The following is a 6,235-nucleotide window of genomic DNA, read 5'->3' as shown; positions in this document are numbered from 1 at the left end:
GTCTTTACCAGAGGAGCCCAGCCTTCTGCTGCACTCCTCTGGGATTTCGCTCACTTTTTATGGGAAAAATGACATGCCCTTAAGACACTCAGTACTGGGAGACTTTGTTTCCCTTAATCCTTTCCAATGTTGCAACTTTTCTGCAACATGTAACAAGTGTACAATGTACCTTCCAGTACAGTACACTTGGGTCTATTAGTCATTTCCAAAGGCCCTAGATATTCTCGAAGGATTTTTTAGGAGAAGTGCAGATGTGCCTTGGACAGGGTGGCAACTTATCATTTTGTATATTTTTAACCCTTTCCTGCCAGGTAAACCGTGATTACCGCGTTTGGCACAAATACGTGGCCTGGCTCCGAAATGGCCATGCCATGAGGTTCTTTGTCCTGTCCTTTAGCCATCTTGCCCCTTCACCTTCCCCAGGTCGAGCTGACCCGGGTCAGTCCTTATTTGGGCATGCATTCTCCCACTAAACGTCAAGCTTTTGCGGGCTTCTGCATTCCTTGTGTGTGTGCCTCCAGGATGTGGGCTGGAACGTCTGGTTCCAATACATATCCTGGGTGCCAGAGAGTCTGGAGTGCTGTGAATGCCTGGGACCATGGTGGTCCGTGATTGTTCCACATATGGTATGCCTGTATGTTAGCAGATCTCCCATTGGGTCCTCTTTGTTTTGGCACAAAGGGGATTCTGGGTAAAAGAAGGCCTCCACACCCATACCATGTCCATCTCTGGAGTTCTCACTGAACGAAGGCTAGGATGCAAGTATCCTGAAACTAAGAAGCTGAGTCGAAGAACTGCTGGTGACCCGCTGGAAGGTTTGGCACCCTGAGCCCGCTGTCGTCCCATGGGACCCCTCTGCATCTGGTCATCCTAGAAGGACTGCGAAGAAGCTTCAACTCATTGGAATAGTGGGACCAACTTTTCTCTGCACATTCATCAAAACCTGCATGTAAGCCTTCTCGGAAGTGTCCCTGGGCCAACCAGTGGGCTCACCAGTTTACGCAGACTCTTTGCCCTGATACCACCGCTGTTTCAAGGAGGCCCTCGAAACTTGGTACATCGCTAGCTCTGTGTTCATGGCACCCTCACACTGAATTTCGTACACTTGGCGTTCCCAGGTCTGAAGTGAGATGAGTGTGTCAGAAACGGAGTATACGCGGTTACCGTGTCACCCCGCTGTGGTGATGAACTTTGCAGGTGTGCTGCATCTGTGCCCCTCTTGCCACAGAAGCCTTCTGCAGTGAAACTGGCCTGATCCATCCACCAGGAGCAGATAAATCACCACTGTCCCGTTTGGGAATCATCACTGTATCTTCGCCGCTGAAAACCTGCAGAGCGGTCAAATTGCTGCACTCGAACCTACAACTGAAGTGGACTCGACTACCAAAGTTAAGTCCTGAGTGCACCGGCGGTCGGTGAGTGATCGCAACCCTAACGGGTGGCCCCTAGCGCCTGCATTCATTTTTACACATGAGTGGCCCCTGGGCCACCTCTCCTTTCCACTGCTAGTGCGAACTAGTAAACTAGTCCCAACTCGTGGAATCGACTCTGCCCTCAAGTGGAGAACCTCCTCGAATATTGGGAACCTATTCTTCATCGCCTCACCAACCTTCTTGAGTTGCTACAGACCCTTGAATAGACCCCGTTTTGCCCATTTCAACTACCACGTGCGCTGGCATTGCATGTACATTTGAGCATTAGGCTCCACTCTTCTTAGGGATTGGACTACCTCTTAGTTGGGAGTATGTTGGATGCAGAAGGGACTGAAGACTATTGGCACTGCCTGTTTCCTTCCCCTTTTAGGTTGTGGACCCATTTTGTGCATTAACCCTTTAGACCCAAATGGTCTTGTATATATGTATTTAGATAGGATTGTGTTGGCTAAATAGTATTATTGTGTTTTGATTTGTGTGTTGAAACTCAAAGGCCTTGAAATACATTTATTTGTAATTTTAATATATCTACACCTGACTGGGAGTGATTTGCAAGTGTCCTTTACTCTGTGTGCTCATTGAGGTCTTTCGGTCACCCTCACCCCTCCTGAGACCTAGTTTTGACTGCCACCAAACTACCTTGATTGGTTTGGATTGTCCGAAGGTTACCCTGTTCCAAGAAACTAGGCTGGCCTTGAACCTCTACCCACCAGGTCAGAGTTCAGAAATCCATCTTAACAAATTGGTGTACAGCGGTGGGATAGGAGTGAAGCTATCCAGTGTTGCACACTGGTGAAGGCATTTCAAGTTATTCCTACCAGGACACATAGTGACGTTGTAGTAATAACGGTAAAGGCCATAGACCTATCTAATATAATCTAATATAATGGAAACACGTACCTTTATAACCTTATACGCTTCTAGATCAGAAACATTGAGAAAGATGTGTACTGAGAGGGGTGTACCTGCTCAAGGTACAACACTGGAAATGATTCAGCGAATCATGGAATGGCAAGAGTTGCAACTCAGTGCCATAGCCCCTGATGACAGTGCAGAGGAGGTGGAGCTGCTCATGAGGATGTGGATGATGTAATGTCTAATGGTTCCTCTGCAAGCTCTGATGCTGAGGCCATGTTGAAATTCAAGAAGCAAGAGCTGCTGTTTAAGCAGAAGGAGCTTGAATTTCACATGGCCAAGCTGAAGATAGAGCAGGCAGAACAAAAGAAGGACAGGGATCACCAGTTGGAAATGGCCAGGCTTCAAGTTTCTCCAGGATCCAGGGGATCTGGACATGGGTCCGGGTCTTCCTCTCATCCAAGATTTCCTAAAGATCTGCTCAGTGTGTATGGTGAGAAGAATTACGTTATGGACTGGTAGAATGCCTTTGAGTATGCCTGCGAAGTTCAGGAGGTTGTAAATGCTGATAAGATTGCATGGTTGCTCAGCAGACTACCCCATTCTGGGTGCAGTGCTATTATGGAAATGTCAAAAGCTGAAAGAGTAGATTTTGCAATGTTGAAGCAAACTCTCATCTTAAAGTTTGGGAAGACTCCTGCCCAATACTTGAAAAGGTTTAGAGAGTACAGAAAGAAAGAAGGAATTACTTGGGTGTCATATGTGACTGATTCTTTAAAAAACGTGACTGGCTGGGTTGAAGGCTATAAGGTCTCCACCTTTGAGTGTATGATATGTCTTGCCATAATTGAACGTATTTTTGTACCTTGCTCCCCTGAGCTTAAGCAGCACTTGGCAGATTCAAAGGAGATACTACGAAGCTGGCCATTGCAGCAGATTTGTGGGTGTCACATAGAGTGTCTCATAAGGACAAGACTCATCCTGGTAAGCAGGAGGAGGGGAAAAGTCCAAAGATAAGGAGGGTGGGGGATCTGATAAAACTTCCTCCCAGAAGAGCCACAAACAGAAAAATAAGGGTAAGTCACAAGAGAACACACAGGGTAGTGGAGGCTATCCTCCAAAACAGAACTGTGGTTACAGTATGCCTCCTTTTGTCCACAGACCCAGTGGAACTTGTGTAGCTTGTGGAGCAAGTGACCATGTGAAGGGGGACCCCAGATGTGAGGTCAAAACCTTGGATGTCCACTCTGCTAATCTGGCCTCTCCTCCTATAAGGAAGACGGGATTACAGGGGCATCCTTCCCCTCAGATTCCTTCCCCGGTGGGATAGAAGCTGAGGTAGTTTTAGTTTCCCTGGGTTCCTGGCAGCCTAAAGTCTCAGAGGCTTATGCTAGGATTCCAGATAATACCAAGCACTACTTTAAGGACAGTGTGCTGATCAATGGAGTAGATACTCCAGCTCTTAGGGATAGTGGATACAGCAGAACTGTAGTGGATTCTACCTTGGTAGACCCAGAGGAAGTTGCCAGAGCTCCTCTGATGCCCAATAAGTTGGCTCACGGCCCACCTCTCCAGTTCCCAGTTATACCTGTAAATCCTACTTTAAATAGTGCAGTAGTCAGGTCAGGATTCCAGTGAGCATTCAGAGAGATGTCCCAGGAAAGGTTTTGCTGGGAAATGATCTCAGAGCCTTAGGGCTTTTTGGAAGATACAGCAGAAAACCCTGCACAAGGTCTCAAACAAGGGCAGCCCTGGCCAAGACCACTGCCATACCCAAGCCAAAGGGGAAACCCAAGGCTAAAGGAGTAAAAAAAGGGAAAGAAAGCATTCCCTCTAACTCACCTACCACTGACGTGGTGGTAGTTGGTCAAACACCTGGACCTGATGAGGTAGAGATGTTACCTGAAGTATTTGATCCAAATGACCATCCTGAACTAAAAGACTTGTTAGTAGAAGCTGGTCCTGACAGGTATGAATTCAGTAAGGGACAACGTGAGTGCCCAGCTCTGGAAGGCCTAAGGAGACAGGCCTGCTTCCACCTTGAGGGTGAACCTCCTGGGAAGCATAGGATTGATTGGGAACGTAGGCTCCTCTACAGTGAGCCCACAGAGTCAAGTCAACAGAAGGAGACCATAGGCGGTTGGTGGTTCCTCTTGTTCTAAGACCCTTCCTCCTACAGCTGGCGCATGAAGTGCCCCTTGCTGGTCACCTTGATATCAAGAGAACCAAGTAAACGTTATCCATGCATTTCTACTGGCCCAAGATGGAGGTGTAATTAGAAAGTCACTACAGGAGTTGTGCCACCTGCCAGGTATCTGGTAATCCAAACATCCTCAGGCAATAGGTTTATACTGGTACTGGTCGACCATGCTACCAGATATCCTGAGGCCATCCCATTGAAGACTGTGACTGCCAAGTCAGTTGCAAAAGCTTTACTTGGCATATTTACTAGGGTTTGCTTCCCTAAAGAAGTTGTGTCTGATAGGGGCAGCAACTTTATGTCAAAGGGATGTGGTGTCACCTATAAGATTTCATCTGCATACCACCCACAAACCAATGGTCTAGGTGAAAGATTTAACAGAACCTTAAAAGGCATGATTGGGGCTCTGGAAGAACCCAAAAGAAGAAAATGGGATTGTTTCTTACCATGCTTACTGTTTGCCTACAGAGAGGTGCCACAGCATGGTGTTGGCTTTAGCCCCTTCGAGCTTCTTTTTGGTCACCCTGTGAGGGGACCTTTGGCCATAGTCAAGGAGGGATGGGAGATGCCCACTCTGCCCATTACTACCAACGTAGTAGACTATGTGCTTGGGCTCAGAAAAAGGATGGTATTCCTGATAGGTCTGGCTAGTGAGAAACTGAAGGCAGGGCAAGAATTGGTGAAACAATGGTACGGCCAGAAGGCTTCCCTCATCAATTTCACACCTGGTCAGCAAGTCCTGATCATGAATCCTATATGTCATGACCACTGTGACGGGGCACATGTTGTGCCACAATCAGGCTCCCACCAGAACCCTGAGGGCATTAAAACCACTGTAAAAGGGTTCCTGGAGCCAGTCCTGGTGCCTTTGGCACCAGGCCCATATGTAGGAAGGAAGAGCTATTCAAACTAGGTCCCATTTATGTGCATGGGCCTTTAAATCCAACATGGAAGCACCCACACAGTCTAGTCCTAAGAACTAAGCCATGCGGTCTAGTGTTTTGGGTGTGGCAGGCCTGGAACTACTTTCCCTGGTACTACTTTACCTGGGCTATATAACCCACAACCTGACTGCAGAACACACTTCGTGTTATTCTGCAACCAGCACTGTGACGCTCACCGTGTCCAGCTCCTGGTCTTCAGCATCTTCCTGTAGTCCTGCAAGAACAAGAACAAGATTATTCTGTCTTACCTGAGAAAACACCATCCAGCACTCAGAATCTGAACTGGGCTGCTATCTGTGGAAACCGAGAGAAGAAGAAACATCACTCACCTATGAGTACTAGCTTAAGGACTTCTGGCGAACCGCTACTAGAGCTGCTGTTCGAACATTGCGACCTGCAATAACGAGAAAGGGAAAAACAATGTTAGAACGCGCGCTTCCAAAAAATTGAATTCCATCAGTCTTACCTGAATTCCATCGCGCTACGCCACACTTCCATCCGGAGCGCCACTGTCGAAATAGAAAGTATATTGTGTCTCCTATTGTAATAAATATATTAATATTGGCCTATGCCAAGCTGCTCGAAAGTCGCTTGCGAAGGATATCTGTGTTGCAAGGTCCTGACCTTAAATCCATGTAAGCCGCCATTTTAGGTCAAACCGCCATTTTAGGATTTGTTGTGTAAAAGTCACCCTGTGAGCTAAAATGGTGGACGATGTCATTGCAGAATACAACATGGCCGTCTTGACCTCTGTACATAGCTAATGTGTAATTTGCCTGCTGGCCACTTGTTGAGGTCGTGAA

This window comes from Ambystoma mexicanum, chromosome 8 (genome assembly GCF_040938575.1).
Source record: "Ambystoma mexicanum isolate Mex_15411 chromosome 8, UKY_AmexF1_1, whole genome shotgun sequence".
Lineage (NCBI taxonomy): Eukaryota > Metazoa > Chordata > Amphibia > Caudata > Ambystomatidae > Ambystoma > Ambystoma mexicanum.
The sequence above is the reverse complement of the archived record's forward strand: the minus strand, read 5'-3'. Positions refer to the sequence as shown.